Source organism: Pelodiscus sinensis, chromosome 8 (genome assembly GCF_052426305.1).
Source record: "Pelodiscus sinensis isolate ZL-2025 chromosome 8, ASM5242630v1, whole genome shotgun sequence".
Classification (NCBI taxonomy): Eukaryota; Metazoa; Chordata; order Testudines; family Trionychidae; genus Pelodiscus; species Pelodiscus sinensis.
The window spans coordinates 26,648,313-26,666,227 of record NC_143059.1 but is presented as its reverse complement, the minus strand read 5'-3'; the positions used below and the strand labels follow the sequence as shown (position 1 = coordinate 26,666,227).

Sequence of the window (17,915 nt, the reverse complement as noted above, 5' to 3'; positions counted from 1 at the left end):
ATTACAACACATTTGTTTAAACAACTTAATGGTAGCTGGGCAGATGATGAAATTTTTGGGTGTAAAAAGTACAAAAATAATAAAGTGCTGTAAAACTTAAAACAAAAATTCCATTTTCTCCAAATTTCAGTTGTATTGTTATGCCCCCCAGACTTCTCTCGAGTACCCCTAAGGGTACTCCTAGCACTGGTTGAGAAACACTTCCCTAATTGAATATGTGAAACAATGTTGTAAGTTACTTGTAACACATTCCTAGCCAGAGCTCCCCGGCTCTGTCTGCCCTTCCCTAGCATCACTCTGTCTCAGGTACCCTCTCTAGCTTTCCAGGCAGCCAGGTCCTTCCTGCTTGACAGCTAGAGCAAGTATGAGTGCTTCCTCTCCTGGAACCCTTATTATAGGGTCCAGGTAGGCTCTGATTGGTTGTCTGTAGCCTCCTTCTGATTGAGTCCCAGCTCATCCTTCACCCAAGGGTGTTTTAACCTTTATAGGTGCATCATAGGTGACTCGTGGTAGCTCTCGAGAGAGGCACCGCACTTCTGTGTCCCTGCCAAAATTTAAATTTTCTAACTGGGGTGCCTGATCCCTCACGCCACCTCCTACCCCTCTGGGTGGCCCTCTGCATCCCCCCTCTCCACAGGCCTCAGTCTCCTATGCATCCCATCACAGTTACTATAAAACTGCCATTGTTTCCAGTATATTGGTTACTGGAGAATATATAAGAAAATTCTTCTTTCAGAATATCTTGAGATTATTTCCCTGAATTAATTTGTTGAAATGTATTCAATTAATATCATTCTAATGTTTCTTTGAACTATGGGTTGATTGCATACATATGAAATCAGAGCTGTGTTGATAACTGTGATGGTCAGAGAGGGAAACAAAATATGTAACACCTCTAGATTAAACCAAGTGCAATTTCAACATGTCTTTTTAGAGAACAAGGAGCGAAACTGGGCAAAGGTGACATGTTACTTGTACTTTTATACACACATGTTCTACCCTCAGGCTGATATGGTCATGTCACAAGTAGAGATGCCTCAGGGCTGCTCTAATTATCACCCAGCTTCAATAGCTCCCAAGGGAACATTCCAGCAGCAGGCATTTCCAGAGTGCACTTGTGCTCTGGCCAGACCTACTCTATTGCAAATGTGCATTTAGCCAAAGCCAGAAGAGATTGCTAGTACAGAGCTGGCATTGTAGCACACCCGGCTTCCTGTACAGTGAAGAGTCCCAACTGGGGACTTTTCTCCTTCCTTTCACACTAGTAATATGCATGACTTAAATTCACTTTTTAAATATTTGTGGTAGTAAACTGAATTTCTTGTTTGCTGTGCCAATATATTAGCTAACCACAGTTAACAGACAATTAAGATAAAATCCCTCTGTCCAATATAGACAATTCTTCAAGGCTGGACAGTGGAACAAGTGCTTAACAAATTTTATTTTTAAACAAGTGAATAAGAAACTTCAGTAATACACTCATCATAGCATCAGATAATGAGCCTGGATCATTGTTTTTTGCCCCCTGCATCAGGGGGAGAGAGCCTTCTTCTATTTTTGTATATTTAGCATCTGCTTAAAGATGCTTAGTAGTGTGCTATCATAGACCTGGAAAAGTCTTCAAGGGGTCATCGAGTCCAGTCCCCTGTACTTACAGCAGCACCAAGCACTACCTAGATGTTTGTCTAACCTGCTCATGATAGAGATTTCACAACTAGGCAATTTATTCCAGTGCTTAACCATCCTGCCAGTTTAGGAAGTTTTTCCTAATGTCCAACCTAAGCCTCCTATGTTGCAATTTAAGCCTATTGCTTTTTGTCCTATCTTCAGAGGCCAAGGAGAACAATTTTTCTCCCTCCTCCTTATAACACTCTTTTAGGCACTTGAAAGCTGCTATTGTGTCCCTACTCAGTCTTCTCTTTCCCAGATGAAACAAGCCCAGTTCTTTCAATCTTTCTTCACAGGTCACATTTTCTAGACCTTTAATTATTTTGTTGCTATTCTCTGGATCCTCAATTTCTCCACATCTTTTCTGAAATGAGCTGCCCAAAACTGAACACACTATTCAAGTTGAAGCCTAATCAACACAGAAGAGGGGAAGAATTACTTCTTGCATCTTGCTCACAACACTCGTGTTAATATAGCCCTGTACACAGGAATTTCTGTGAGGGGGTGCTTTTTTTTGTAAATGAGATAGGGCATTGGCCTGGGGACCCCAGGGTTCTGGGCTTGAGCCACACCCACCCTGACATCATTCTAGCACCCAGTTGCCCCAGGGATGGAGCTGGTTCCCCCACTACGAAGGCAGGATAAGGGACCAGGGGGGCAGGACTAACTTGCAACATCTACAGTCCCCTAATTGAATTTTATTCTGTTTTCCTCAGACCATTTCTCCGGTTTGTCCAGATTATTTTGGATTTTAATCCTATCCTCCAAAGCAACTACAGCCCCTCCCAGCTTGGTATAATCTGCAAACTTTAAAAGTATACCCTATATGCCATCATCTAACTCACTGATGAAGATATTAAACAGAACTGGTCCCCAAATTGTTCCCTGTGGAATCCCCCTTGCTATGCCCATCCAGCATGATTGTGAAGCATTGATAACTAGTTTCTGAGAACAGTTATCCAGCCAGTTATGTACTCACCTTATAGAAGCCCCATCTAGGTTGTATTTCCCTAGTTTATTGATAAGAAGCTTATGTGAGACTGTATCAAATGATTTACTGAAGTCTAGGTATACCATGTCTACTGCTTCTCCCCATTATCCACAAAACTCATTATCCGATCAAAGAAAGGTATTCGAATGGTTTGACATGATTTGTTTTTTTACAAATTCATGCTATTACTTATCACTTTATCTTCTAGACGTTTGCAAATGGATTCCTTAATTATTTGCTCCATTATCTTTTCTGGAACAGAAGTGAAGCTGACAGGTGTATAGTTTCCTAGGTTGTCCTTATTTCTTTTTTTTTTAAAGTTAGGCACTATATTTGTCCTTTTCCAGTCTTCTTGGAATCTCTCCCAACTTCTATGACTTTTCAGAGATGATAGCCAGGGCTTGACAAGCGGCTGTGAGCCCCACTTGCCAGCCGTGCAGTTTGGCACGCTGCGCATGCGCAGACTGTGCTGCGGCACCGTGCCGGGCTAAAATCTACTCACCATGGGTGAGTAGATTGCCATAATTATTGAACCCTGATGATAGCTAATGACTCAGATATCGCCTCAACCAGCTCCTTGAGTATTCTAGGATGCTTTTCATCAGGCCGTGGTGAATTGAATATATCTAACTTTTCAAAGTAATTTTTAACTTGTTCTTTTCCCATTTTAACTTCTGAACCTACCTCTTTTTCTCCAGCATTCACTGTGCTAGGCATCCGATCATCAACAAACTTCTTGGTGAATACCAAAACCATTTCCATATTTTCTGTCATTGTTTTCCCTCTTCGTTGAGTAATGGACCTACTCTGTCCTTTCTCTTCCTCTTGCATCTAATATATTTGTAGAATGTTTTCTTCTTACCCTTTATGTCTCTAGCTCAGTGTTTCCCAATTTTATTTGGCCACGGAACCTTTTTAAACTCAAAGGAATTTTGCAGAACCCCTCATAACAGTCTAGTCTATGGACCTGAAAAAGTAGACCACAAATAAGTAAGGACAGCAATAAACAAATGCTAAACAAGTGCATGAGATCAATATTTAGTTTAATTGCACATATTTAAAAACAAAAATCATATCATATTAATTATTTTTTAAATCATAAAATGTTATTGTGAGGGAATTTTCTTGCGGAACCCTTCCTTTCACTTTGCAGAACCCTGGGTTTCCACGGAACCCCATTTGGGAATCACTGCTCTAGCTAGGTTAAGCTTATTGTGTGCTGTCACCTTTCTAATCTTTCCCTTGCATACTCGTGTCATTTATTTATATTCATCCTTCGTTATTTGACCTAGTTTCCATTTTTTATGGAACTTCTCTTCAATTTTTATATAATTCAAGATCTCCCAGTTAAGCCAGTGTGGTCTCCTGTGATACTTACTATTTTTTCTACGCAGTGGAATAGTGTGCTACTGCACCCTTAATAATGTACCTTTGAAAAACTGCCAACTTCAGTTGCATATGTCTTCAGTTTTTTTTCTTAGTCTTGTTTCCTCTCTCTCTTTCTCTCTATCTCCACCAAGTCTCTGTGATACCAACTATTTAATAGTTGTTTATTTACTAGCATTTCAAGTTCTTTCTGCTAATTCCCCATACTTCTTGCATTTGTATACAGAACACTAAGATTCTGATTTGATTTTGCTCCCCCTCCCCCAGCTCTGTCTTCTCTCTCCTTTATCTCTGCTATTATAGCCCATGGTCCTTCCCATTGTGACCCATCTCCCAGGTCTTCATGTTTTTCATTTATCTGTGGGCTTTGGTCACCTGTCCCACTGAACCTAGTTTAAAGCCCTCCTTACTAGGTTAGCCAGTCTGTATCCAAATACTCTTTTCCCATTCCTCAATAAGTGGGCCTCCTCTCTGCTTAGCAGTCTTTCTTCCTGGAACAGCATCCTGTGGTCAAGGAAACCCAAAGCCCACCTGGTGACACTATCTTTGCAGCTAGGCATTCATCTCCAGGATGCATCTGTCTCTGCCCCTACTTTGACCAGAATTATTAATTATTGCCTCATTAGGCAACTTGTTCCATGCTCTTGTTCCAATATGCAAACCTATTAGATAAGCTAGATTCTTTCTTTCACTTAATTCCATTGCTACCTGTTTTAATACTAGTACCCTGTGTAAAGAGATTTTCTTCCAGTTTTTGCATTGTGATTTCCAAAACTTACATAGTTAGCCTATAAAATATAGTGACATTATATTGATAACTGCATATAGTTCTTTCAGCTTCCTTTTCTTGGCCCTGTACATGTATTTAATAGCTCATATTTAGTAGCACCTTATGTGATCTGAGTGTGCCTGGGGCAGTCCACACTAAAAATGCCAAGATTAGGTTAAGCTGCAAAAGAGAGAGAAGATAACCACCAATTTTGGGAGTAACACTGAGGTTAAACTCACCAACTCCTCTCAAACTGTGCTTCTGATCCCCCACACTGGTTATCTAGAACCTGAAGAAGAAATCACACAGCCTCTTTTATTGCATTCCGGCTTCCAGTCAGCTCCTCAGTCCAGTACAATGAGAAGTTATTTAAAAACTCTGTTCACATATACCAAATGCTCTTCTGACTCCAAAGAGTCAGCCATGTTACCAGGTCAGGTCTTACCCAGAGTGCCACGCTGCCAGCCAGTCCTTTTGGGTACATCTACACTGTGCACTAATTTTTAAATAAGCTATTCTGGAACAGCTGTTCCAAAATAGCACATCTACACTTCAGAGAAGCCACAAAATTAGTCTGAGGCACGCGTTCCTAATGTAGACGTGTTATCTCATTTAGAGCCCCAGGAGGCTCTGGGGAGAAATAACTTAGCCCCTCATCAGGGCTATTTTGAATTAGTAGCAGTGGAGTATCTACACATGCATTATTTCGAAATAGCTATTTCAGAGTAGGCATTATTCCTCATAGAATGAGGTTTACAGATTTCGGAATAAGCTGTCGGTTATTTCAAAATTAATTTGAAATAACAGAATGGCTGTGTAGACACTTGCATTGTTATTTCAAAATAACACTCGTTATCTTGAAATAACAGTGCAGTATAGACACTCCCTTAGTGTCTCAAACTAAAGAAAAAGAACAAGAAGAGTCGTTAAATGGTAAAGGAATCAGATACATACAGAGACTTCAAAATCCATATATCAGGTTCTTAGCAATATGGTGAGTTTGCTGGCTTGAAAGTGTCTCTGAAACATATCTAGATCTTGGATAGGCCATTCAATCCTTTGTTCAGCGCTTCATTTGTAGAAAAGTTACTCCCAGAGCTGAGAAGTAGAAATGAAGACAAAATGGGGATGGTGCAGCTGCCCTTTTAATCCTTTTTGCTATGCGGTTTGTATTTCCAGTGTCCCAAACACAAGCTTCACTGCATGTGGCATGGAAATGCCTTAGAGTTATTTGTCCATAGGACTCTTTTCAATTTGTCCCTGACTCTTTTTAATGGTTTTTTTGTGCAAATGATGGCCCTTGACACGCCATTGACTAGGCTCACTGCTGGAGTGCTGGAGGTGTCACCCAGGAACACAACACGGCTATGTCTACATTGGCATCCCTTTCCGGAAAAGGGATGCTAATGAGACGAGTCGGCATTGCAAATCCGCAGGGGATATTTAAATATCCCCCGCGGCATTTGCATTTACATGGCTGCCGCTTTTTTCCGGCTTGGGGAGTAGGAATAAGAAATCCTCCAGAAAAGGGCTTATTTTCCGGAGAATCGCGTCTAGAATGACGCTTTTCTCCGGCTTATCCCCAAGCCGGAAAAAAGCGGCAGCCATGTAAATGCAAATGCCGCGGGGGATATTTAAATCCCCCGCGGATTTGCAATTCCGAAGTGTCTAATCTGCATTCCTTTTCCGGAAAAGGGGTGCAGTGTAGACACAGCCCACATGTTTTGAAACAGATATACCATAAAATACAGCACAGGTATGCCAAATATAGCTAGAATTCACAATACAAAGGTGATACACACATAAACACAACATCATCATACTTGGCAAATCATAACATTTTCACAGATACCTTACATGATATATCTGGTCAGATTCTTTGCAGTTTTATAATATTAGTATCGACAATATTATAAAGTGTCACTCAGATTCTATACAGCATCACAACTTATTCTGGAGGTAGAAGCATTGACTTCAGCACCTGACTGCACTCCCTGGTAGAGATGGGAGCCTTTGCCTACTGGGACTAACTCCTACTCAAACTTGGTGGGTCTTGCACTTTCAGGCAGATTGCTTACCTCAGAGGTTCACAACAACCCTCCATTTAGGCACCATACTTAGGGGATTGGCTTGCTGTTTGTTGAGCTACTCTCATCATTGGCTAGCATAAAAGTATAAAAGAAAACCAAACTCCCCAGTCTCAGTGGATCCCCAAGTCATACAGCGCTGTGTAAAACCCTTTCTTTCCCCCAGCCAGTCTTTGCCCCAAGTGGAAATGGGGAAGCCATTTGCAGGGAAGCCCACCCTCTACCAGGTTCCAGCCCAAGGCCCTGTAATAGCAGTTGCCTATGGAAATCTCCAACACCAGCTGTGAGTCAGCTACAAAATCTTTGGACTACTTCCCCAGCACTTTCCTTACCTTAGGCTCTTCCCACTGGACTCTGCTGGTGCTTGCTCCTCCTAGACTAGTGGTCTCCAACCTTTTTAACCACAAGATCACTTTTTCAATTTAAGTGCAATGTAAGATATACCTCAAACCCAAATACCCTTGCCCCGCCTCTTTTCCGCCCCTTTTTGCTCACTCCATCCCCCCTTCTCTCCCATCATCTCTCACTTTTACCAGGCTAGGATAGGAGTTTGGGGTGCAGGCTCTGGTCTTGAGCCAATGAGTCTGGAGTATGGGAGGGGCTCTGGGCTTAGCCCAGTGTGAGGGACTGGGGTCCAGGAGGGATTTCCGGGTACAAGCTCTGGAAAGGAGTTTGGGTACAGGGGGACTCACATCTGAGGCAAGTGGTTGGGTGTAGGAGGAGGTTCAGGGCTGGGACAAGGGTTCAGGAAGCAGGTTGTGGCTGGGCACTGTTTAACTGAGATGGTTTCCAGCTCTTGGAATAGTGGGGTTAAGGCAGGCTTACTCCTGCCTTGTCCCTGTGCCACTCCTGAAAGCAGCTGGCATTTACAGCAATGGCTCCATGGCGCCATGTGCTGCCTCTCATCTACAGGCACTGAGCCCACAGCTTCTACTGGCCACGGTTCTCTGTTTTTGATCAATGGGCGCTGCAGGAATGCTGTCTGTAGGCAAGGACAGCATGTGGAGACCCCCTGCTCAGCTTTTCTCACTTCCAGGAGCAACTATTACCACAGGGATAATTACTCCATCCATGACAGGTTAAGCTCACTACTCAAATAATTAAATTTAAGCATAAGGGAGAAATGAAAATTATGAAATGCACAGATCAGTCAAAAACCAAAAATAACCCACTTTGCAAGGAGAAAAAGAAGTAACAACAGCCCCTAACGTATGTGTTGGGTCAGGAGATAAGACAGTGTGGCTACGTCTACACTGGCAGCGTCTTGCGCAAGAACTGTTTTGTAGAAGAGTTCTTGCGCAAAAAGTCTTCCACAAGAGTGCGTCTACACTGGCATGTGCTTTTGCGCAAGAGCATCCATGGCAGTGTGGACGCTCTCTTGCTCAAGAAAGCTCTGATGGCCATTTTAACCATAGGGGCTTCTTGCGCAAGAAATTCATGTTGCCTGTCTACACTATCCTCTTGTGGAAGACCTCTTGCTTCTTCGTGGGGAGAGGAATAACTCTTCTGGAAGAAGCCCTGTTTTACAACACTGTATTGTAAATATACTTGCACAAGAATGCACGTGCAGTATAGACAGCAGGCAAGTTTTTGCGCAAGAATGGCTGTACTTTGTACTGCCAAGCTCCCTCCATCCCCTTCTCTCTGTGTGGAAACAAGGTACAAAAGTGGGGGGAGGAAGGATACCCCCTTTTCTCCCACCAAATCCTGCACAGCAAGCAGGAGGTTCCCAGGGGGCAGTTGCAAGGCAGAGGGCAGGAGCAGCATGACAGCGGGCGGGGGGCAACTGAAGTGCCAGCTCTTGATAGCTTCCTGGCCAAACCAGTCAGGGTCTCCTGTCAGAATCTACAAGATCTACTGGTAGATCCTGATCTACTGGTTGTTGATCACTGTCCTAGACTCTCTGCAGTCCTCCTTCCTTCCCCTCAACTTACTAACTCAGGGTATGTCTACACTACCCTCCTAGTTCGAACTAGGAAGGTAATGTAGGCATACCGCACTTGCTAATGAAGCCCGGGATTTGAATTTCCCGGGCTTCATTAGCATAAGCGGGGAGCCGACATTTTTAAATCCCCGCTGCTTCGAACCCCGTGCAGCGCGGCTACATGGGGCTCGAACTAGGTAGTTCGGACTAGGGTGCCTATTCCGAACTACCGGTACACCTCGTTTCACGAGGAGTAACGGTAGTTCGGAATAGGAACCTAGTCCGGACTACCTAGTTCGAGCCCCATGTAGCCGCGCTGCACGGGGTTCGAAGCAGCGGGGATTTAAAAATGGCGGCTCCCCGCTTATGCTAATGAAGCCCGGGAAATTCAAATCCCGGGCTTCATTAGCAAGTGCGGTATGCATACATTACCCCGCTAGTTCGAACTAGTGGGGTAGTGTAGACATACCCTCACTGACTTAACTAGACTTAACTAACTGCAGAGAAGCATTTTTTTTTATAACCAGTCTCAACTGGTTCTTTAATTGGCCCCAGGTGTTTTAACTGGCCATGGTTCACTTGACTCTGTAAGCCCACTTAATTAGCTCCAGGTGCTTAATTGCTCTGATTCTGGCAAGTTCTTGCTGATTCTGGACTAGCCCCTGCCGATTTACCACTGGAACAGAGATGTACTCAATCTGAGGCTAATAGACCACCCTTCCATTTATTCTCTTTGTACTCTTTTGGCCTGACCCCATCACATTAGACATTCAGAAAAGCTCCTGAAGTTTTAAAAGAATGTTACAGGATGGTCCTGTGCATTTCCTCTCCCACACACTGATTACTCCTGAGGATCATCTTCTCTTCCAATTATTGCTCTAATTATTTGTCTGTCTTTGTCTGCCTCCCTGGACATGTGGAATGAAAGAAATGGCCTCCCTCATGAAATTCTCCGGTTTTAAAGGGCCAGTATCCTGTTGGTCTCCTACATTTTTATACAAGAAAACGTTTTCATAATCTTAAAGGCACGTGTTCTAAACATTTTTAGTATGCTTAATACGAGTAATAACTAAAATCTGGTGGTATTCTTGGGTATAGATTTTTTTAAAGAACTCTGAGTCACTATATAATTTTCATTGGGCAGAGAGAATTAACAATAATTGAAAAATCATTAAATGACTCAAAGCATTTTTTGGAAATACTGAATCTGCACAAAAAAGTAAATTATAGTCTTTCTCACGTATTTCAATATCGTTTCATTAAACTGCCAAATTGATAGAGGAAGTCAGTCTCCAGCATATTAATGCACAGAATAAATTAAATTGTAGTACAAATTCCCCACAATGCCTAACCAATGTTCCCTTGGCTCTGTCCTGGAGGGAGATAATATAATCTTTGTCTGCTGAGTCAGCCAAAGGGGTACCAGTTTTAATGGTGTCTTTTTACACTGACACTTATTCATTAGGAAATGGGTTGAGACAACCAAATAGTTTTAACACATGCCACTGAAAAGCCACTAGGTGACAATAGTTTTGGTAATTAACAACCTCGTATATGTTTGTTATTATTTATTATGAATAAGAATGTTAATTATTAGTTGTTATTTTTATTATCTCAATGATAGTTAAATGAGACCTGACTTTGAAAAAAACAAAGTTATTAAGTATTATAAGTGAGAACTGCTTTAGAAAATTCAAATTTTATTCATTGTGGATCTGGTACAGCAAAATACATTTAGATTCCATAAAGCTTCTGCAGCATGGAAAGCAAACTTTGTCTTTGCTGTATCATCTCAAATATTCTGAATGCTTGCTAGTGCATATCACTTAGAAGTACTTTTAAAATATGCCTCAAAAATTATTTCTTTGAAGCTGTTCCAAAACAAATATCTCTAACATACTGTCCTATTTCTTCATGAGGGTCTGAACGGTATAACTGTCATTAATCATTTGAGGGAGATGAGAAAGCTCTTTGCCTTTCATTTCCATGGCTCTAAGCTTTGTAATTTTCATAGAATAAAATCAAGGAGTTTGATCCTTGAACCAAAATTAATTTTAAAGGTTATATCATTCAGTATAGAAGGAATAAAATGAAAATAATGATGAAGGAAGAGATTTTTTTTTTGTATATATAAAAATGAAAGAATATGGTACATCGTCAAAGGGAGTTGGCAATGTATTTTTTAAGTACTCAGTTACATATTTAATGTATTATATGAATTATGTTGCATGGAATCCATATATTTTGATGGATTATTTTGAAATTCATACACTGAAGAATTGCTGAAGGTTAATAGTATTCCTTACTTAGTAGAGCTTGGGTTTAACACACTATTTGATGAAACATTTCAAAGCCAGTTTCTCTTTATTAAAATGGGATGCTTCAAGCAGTGTTTCTCCACTCATTGTACTATAGAAAAGCAATCTGAATTGTTAAAGTTCAATTTTATTAGAAAATCATGGCATACAGAAGAAAAAAACAATAGTAATATGGTTAGCTTCCTGAGAAATCTCATATAATCTCACATTTCATTCTGTGTTTAGCTGTAATAAGCAATACATATGCACTGCATAAGTTATTGTGTTTGCAGTATAGATTATGAGTAACTAGATGGCTGAAGAATACCCAGTTTTAGTAAGATCATCTTAATTGAAACTGTATGGAAGAATTTCTTTTCTCCTCTCTGGTTGCATAGAAACTCCCGTCCAAGAAAGCTCTCAACTGAATATCTAATTACACACACTAACAATATCAGCATGAACTCTGTGACTGAGTGTACTCTGATGGCATGATACTACTTTCAGCTGACTTGACTGATTATTTTTTCTCCATGAGTCTAGAGAATTGAGATACACTGACTGACACATTCTCTGTCTCTAAGCCTCTCCATTGGTGATCTATTTGCAGTCCTGCATCTCTGCTGACTCTGTGGCTGATTGTGGCCTCCAAGCCTCCCCCCTCTGACTCAGGGACAAGCCACAGTCTGTATGGGCCATGACCTCCTCTCTGGAAGGTATCAGCAGTTCCCTATTTCACCTACTACTGTGGCCTCCAAGCCCAGCCCCTTCATCTCAGGAGCAAGCCACAGTTTGTAAGGGCCATGGCTTGGTGGCAAGGTGTGATGCAAGGAGGAAACAGGGTGGACCCAGGCCACCCACTACTCCCAACCCAGTGACCCTCTGGTGGAAGCCTTGTCCTGCACTCCTCAACTGCAGGAGCCTCCTTCCTTTAGTCCTCTTGAGCCTGCAGTACAGCTCAGGTGCTTCTCTGGGAACTAGGTCCTGCACCTTCCCTGGTCAGGGCCTAACTGTCTCGATCTGTTGGGCAGCAACTTATATACAGGGCTGCCCCAGCAAGCTACCCCCTGATTGAAAGCCTCTCCCTCATTGGCCAGGGTTCTGTGCAGCCCTCCTCCCACCTGCATTAACACCTTCCAGCAAGTGATGCGCAGTTGCCCTAGCACAGTGTCTCACACAGAACAAATGAAGCAGTTACCAGTGAAGCAATTGGTGATATTTTTTCATTTTATTTTCTTCATAAGAGCTTTAGAAGACCTGGGAAGTGCCTGCCTCACATGGCCACTTTTGTGAATCCTGTGTGAGCAAGCAGCACGCTGCAACATGAGCATCCCAAGGTCTCCTTGGACATACTGACAGCTGTGAGCCCTTCTGCTCCCACAGCCCCCACTGCCCAGGGATGCAGAAGAGCTCCAGCCCGGAGTCTAGGGAGATCCAGGAGCTCATCAAGGTGTCTGGGGAGGAGTCCAACCTCCATGAACTCTGCACCAAGAAGAGGAATGCCGACATCTGCGGCAGGATCCCCGCCAGCCTCTCGACCAAAGGCCAAAATAGGAACTTGGAGCAGTGCAGGCTCAAAATCAAAGAGCTGTGCCAGTCCTACCAGAAAGCCAGGAAGCAGAGCAGATGCTCTGGGGTGGCACCTAACACCTGCCACTATTATGAACAGCTGGATGCCATTCTGGGAGAGGGGCCAGTCATCTCCCCTGCTGTGGTCATTGAGTCTGGACAAGACATGCTTGGCATCAACCTGCAGGAGGTCAAAGATTTGGAGGAGGAGGAGGCCAGCCAGGCAACAATGGCTATGAGCTGCTTCTCTCTCTGGAGCCGGTTCATCCCTTCCAGGATGTCTCCCAGGCTACCAACAACCTTGGGGAGGGCACTTCTGGTGAGTTGTCTAACGTTCTCTGTCTACAAGTGGGGACAGGTTGTGTGCTCATCTCTTGGCCTAATCAGCGAGGGGGTCACAGAACAGTGTGTTCATGTGTCTGCAGATGGAGTGCCAGTCTGGAGCACTCCAGCTCCATGAAGCTCTCCCACAGGAAGCACTCAATCCTTCTTACAAGGTTTCCGGAGAGGCCTTATTCCGGCCTCTGTGGTAGGACACCTTCCCACAACAAGCCACCAGTAAGTAGTCTGCAGCGCACAGCAGTGCAGCATATGGCCCAGGTTCATGCTCAGACTCAGTCAGCATTCACACCCAATCAGGTGGGATGATGCAGAGAAGACTGATTTCTTGCATGGGAACCTGCTGGGAGGAGGAAGTGGAGGGAAATGCAGTAGCACTCTCTCTGCCAAGCAGTGTCTGCTGCTCTCACACACCTTCCCCCAACATCCCCCCCCCCTCCAGTGGGCAGAGTTAGAAGTTCTCTCTCTGTGGGATACTGCGAGTGCCAGACCCAGCATGTGCTGGACACAGTAAGGAGGTGAGCCACCCCATCCCACCTCGCACCCACAGGCTCCTAGCCTGGCTGGTACCTTATCATGCCTGCGAGGATGTTGCGATGCTTCCTTTGGATGTCTGTGCACCAGCTGGAAAATGTCTGCTTTACAGGCAACATACGGCTTTGCTTGAAACACATCTCCATTGTCTGAACTGAGACCTTTGCTGTTGGATCAGAGATTAGGTTTAGGCTTCATACACAGTGTGTCCTGTGATGACTGACTTTGTATCTTTTCTTCAGAGCTGGGACACCACCCACTATATCAACCCACCTGACCAGGATCTGTGGGCAAAAAAGAACCTGGGACAAGCTTATGAGGGAGCAGATGGTCTGCCTGCATTCCCTTGTTCAGGAAGTCAGGGTTGAGCACCTGGATCAGGTCACTGAGAGGAGTGGCGAGCTGACTGGGAAGAGAGAGAGGCTGCATGGGAACAGTTGGCGCACCAGCATGAGACCATGTTCTCCACCTTCACTGCAATGATGAGCATATGGCAGCATGAATGGAGTGGGCCACCTGCCACATCCCTGCCCACCTATGGCTTCCCCTGCACTAGTCCCCAGGGGCTGGTGAGGCCCCAGAACCGAGGGCAACTGGAGGGCAACTGGAGCCTCCAAGCCACCTGGAGGCAGGTGCCAGTCCTAGTCCTGTACCTGAGTCCCCCTTCACCATTACAGGTTCTTTTTCCATTCCCTCCTCTGTTGTATGTCCCTTGAATAAAGATTCCTGTTTATTGATTAACAGTCTCTTTATTGTTTGCTCTTCATAGGAAGGGAGGGCAGGGGAAAGGAAGGGTGGGGGATGCAAGACACACACAGAGAATGCAGGGGCTTCTTGTGGAGAACCATGGGGAAGAGTCTCAGAACTGGTTTTGCATAAAACTGTCCTTTCAAGGCTTCTTTGATGAGCACAGACCCTTGCGGTGCTCTCCTTATGGCACTGGTGTCCGGTTGCTCCAACTCCCTGGCTAGGTGTTCTATCTCAGTCCCCCCACGCTGGCAGAAAAGTCTCCCCCTTATTCTTGCACAGGGTGTAGAGCACAGAATATGCCACCACCATGAAAGGGATGTTGCATTCACTGAGGTCCAAGCAGGCCAGGAGACTCCTGAACCTCCCCTTTACATGCCCAAATGCACATTTCACCACCATTCTACACCTGCTCAATCTGTTATTGAACTGCTCCTTGCTGGGGTCCAGGCAGCCCGTGTGGGGCTTCATGAGCTAGAGGAGCAAAGGGTAGGCTGCATCACCCAGGATCACAATGGGCAGGTCCACCTCTCCCACTCTGATTTCGCAGTGGGGGATAAAAGTGCCACCGTGCATCTTTCAGAAGAGGAAGGAGTTCTGGAAGATGCAGGTGTGGTGTGTCTTTCCCAGACATCTGACACTGATGTCATTAAAGCATCCCTTGTGATCCACATGTGCCTGCAGCACGATGGAGAAGTACCTCTTGCGGTTGATGTACTCCAAAGCAGGGGGCCAGGATGGGGATGAGTCTTTCGTTCAGGGCCCTCCTGCAGTTGAGGAAGTCCATTTTGGCAAAGCTGTCCATGGCGGTGTCCACGTTGCCCAGAGTGATGACCCTCTGTAGCAGGACATAGTTGATGACCTTGGCTACTTGTACAAGCACAGCCCTAACTGTGGATTTCTCCACCCTGAACTGGTTCCCAACTGAGTGGTAGCTTCCAGTGTGGTGAACTTCCACAGGGGGATGGCCACACCCTTCTGTATGGGGATGGTGGGTGTCAGTTGTGTGTCCTGTCGCCTGAGGGCAGGGGTGAGCCACTTGCAGAGCTCCAGAAAGGTGGCCTTGCACATGCGGATGTTCTGCAGCCACTGCTGATCATTCCATCCTTACATGATGATGTGGTCTCACCAGTCCGAGGTCGTCTCCCTCAGCCAGAAGTGGTGTTCCATTGTGTCTAGGGGATTGAGAGGCGTGCACAGTAGCAGGGCCTGCAGGCTGTGCCAGGGATCATGCTCCTCATCCTTGTCCTGATCCTGGTGGAGCAACATGCAGGCACTGTTGAAGTACTGCACCATGAGGCACAGCACAAGAGCCATGAGCATGGCATTGCTTTGCAGCAGCTCTAACTCAAAGGTGGCAGTGCCCATTTGTGTCCCACAAAGGGGGAGGGAGTGGAGGAGTGCCTTGTGGGATACGGGCAGGGAGAGGAGTCCCTATAAGCACCAGTGAATGTTTTCCAAACCAAGCAGAAACTGGCAGTATTGGCCATCCGGGTGCACTCTCAAGAGTGCTTTGTGGGGCTCTGAGTCCAAGGTAAGCTCTGTGAATGTGGATGTGGATGTGGTACCTCAGAGCACATATGATTCTTGCCTGCAGTGGGGACACAGCTCCTTGACTTCTGACATCAGGTGCCCAGAACTCGAAAGTAGTAGATTTGAACTGACCCTGTAGTGTAGACAAGCCCTAAGGTGCTACAAGACCACTTGTTTTTTTTAACGTTCTTGCCTTCTATATAACTTCATCATTGTGGTGAACAATATGTTCAGACTAAAGTCTGCCTCCATTCATATAGTATTTTTACTCAACAGTCCATTTTCAGTCTCATTCACTTTAGAAGTGATGCTCAATATTGTTTAATTAAGAGAATTAATAGACTGGTGGAATTACTTGAACCTATTGATCAGGGGGGAAAAGCAAGAAGGGAAGAAAACTTTACTCAAAGAACCCACCAGCTTGTCTTTCCTCCAATATATTTCAGATCCTACCGATCCAACATATTTTCTTTCTTCTCTTTGTCCTGTTTGTAGATTAACTATTAAAATTTACAGCTATTTCACAGACTCCTCAGAAGACTCAGTAATATGTATAAAGAACTAGCAAACTATCAGGGAAAGAGGAAGAAAAGTGGTAGGAAATGAGACGCTGCATGCAAAGCCTGGCTTCTTTGGGAAGATCTGCCTTTCCTCTTCCTGCAAAGCCCCCGTAAGCATTATATGTTCTGAGCAGTGAAAAACGGAGAATATTTGAATAACCTCAGCTGACTTGTGCTTCATGCTTTTTGGTATTATTTTTTTTATTTGCTCCACTGCTAGTCAGAGTAGAACGTGATGGTGTGCTGCAATAAGCCCTTATTTATCTCATTCTAGTCTGGTGTTTTGTGCTAGTGAAGTATGCTTGCAGTTTTGATTCCCCAGTATGATGCAATGTAACATCAAAAATAAATATGAATGCAGGTAAGTATAGTCTTGAACCAAACACAATTGTAGTGTTTCCACAGTTTTTGGGTCAAGCCCACAATGAGAGATGGCTCTCAAAAAATTGAGAGACATTTTAGTACTGAAGTTGAGCATGCCACGGAGGGGAAAAAGATTTTTGTGTTTGTGTTTCTGGTATCAGTATTTTAATGTCTATGTACTTTTTCACCCTATAGATTATGGCAAAATTATTGTAAAATAAATGACAAAAGTAGTGCACATTCTAAACAACTACTTCGGAATAGGACATTGTGAAATGGTTACCTTTTATTGCAGCAGAAAAATGGATATACTACCACTCCTGCAATCTCTCCTAGATTATGAAAGCTGTCCCATAACTCCTAGCAAGGTGACTTTACAAATCATGCAGATTCCCTAGGAAGTGTAAAATGATTTAGTGATTCTTTTATTCTAATAAACTGTTGTTAGGGAATGGGTTTCTCTTAGTACAGTACCACAATAAGGAAACTGAAGTATCTCTGTCCCAGTTCATAATATGGGAATCACTAAAGAAGGAGCATTTCACTTTCTCCTATTATGGCACAGGGATCTGTAATAATGTAATGTGTACTTATAAGGGCTAAGGGGCATGGAGCTAGACGGCACTGTTCATTTATCAGTCACAGCTGGGGAGGACTGAGAATGCTCAGTTGGAGGGGGCTGGCTCTGGAGGAGAGGGCTACAGAGAAAGACTTCTTGGTCTCTGTAGCCTATGTTTTTCAGAATAATAGCTTTGTTTTGAGTTATTTTGCTATTTTTCTTGTTTGATTTAATAAACGTGTCCTGAGGGAAGGGCCTAAAAGAGATTTAGGTCTGGCGTTAGTCCTTCCTGGAATGCTGGAAGTAGGCCAATGGCCTGCATGTGTGTGAAGAATGTGAATATATGATTGGCCTGTAGAACTAAGGGAAAAATGAGGCAGTAGAGGAGAAAGCTATTCCCCAACAAATGTAGGTGCAGGGCTGTAGAGGCCTCTCAGTCTGCACCATCATGAGTCACAGCAGCCAGCTTCTCTCTCACTGAGCTCTGTTGACTTCTTATAGGGGTTACAAATCCCCTTCAGCTGGATCAGATAATTGAACAGAGCCAGGTGGCCCTATCCCACTTCTCCTTAAAAGAAGCAATCTGCTA

The 17,915-nt window shown here is 44.1% G+C and overlaps 1 protein-coding gene across 5 annotated transcripts in view; it reads left to right on the top strand.

Moving 5' to 3' along the window:
• Positions 1-17,915, top strand: part of CTNNA3 (catenin alpha 3) — a 1,028,503-nt gene that overhangs the window by 82,717 nt on the left and 927,871 nt on the right. The gene's annotated exons all lie outside the window — the stretch shown is intronic.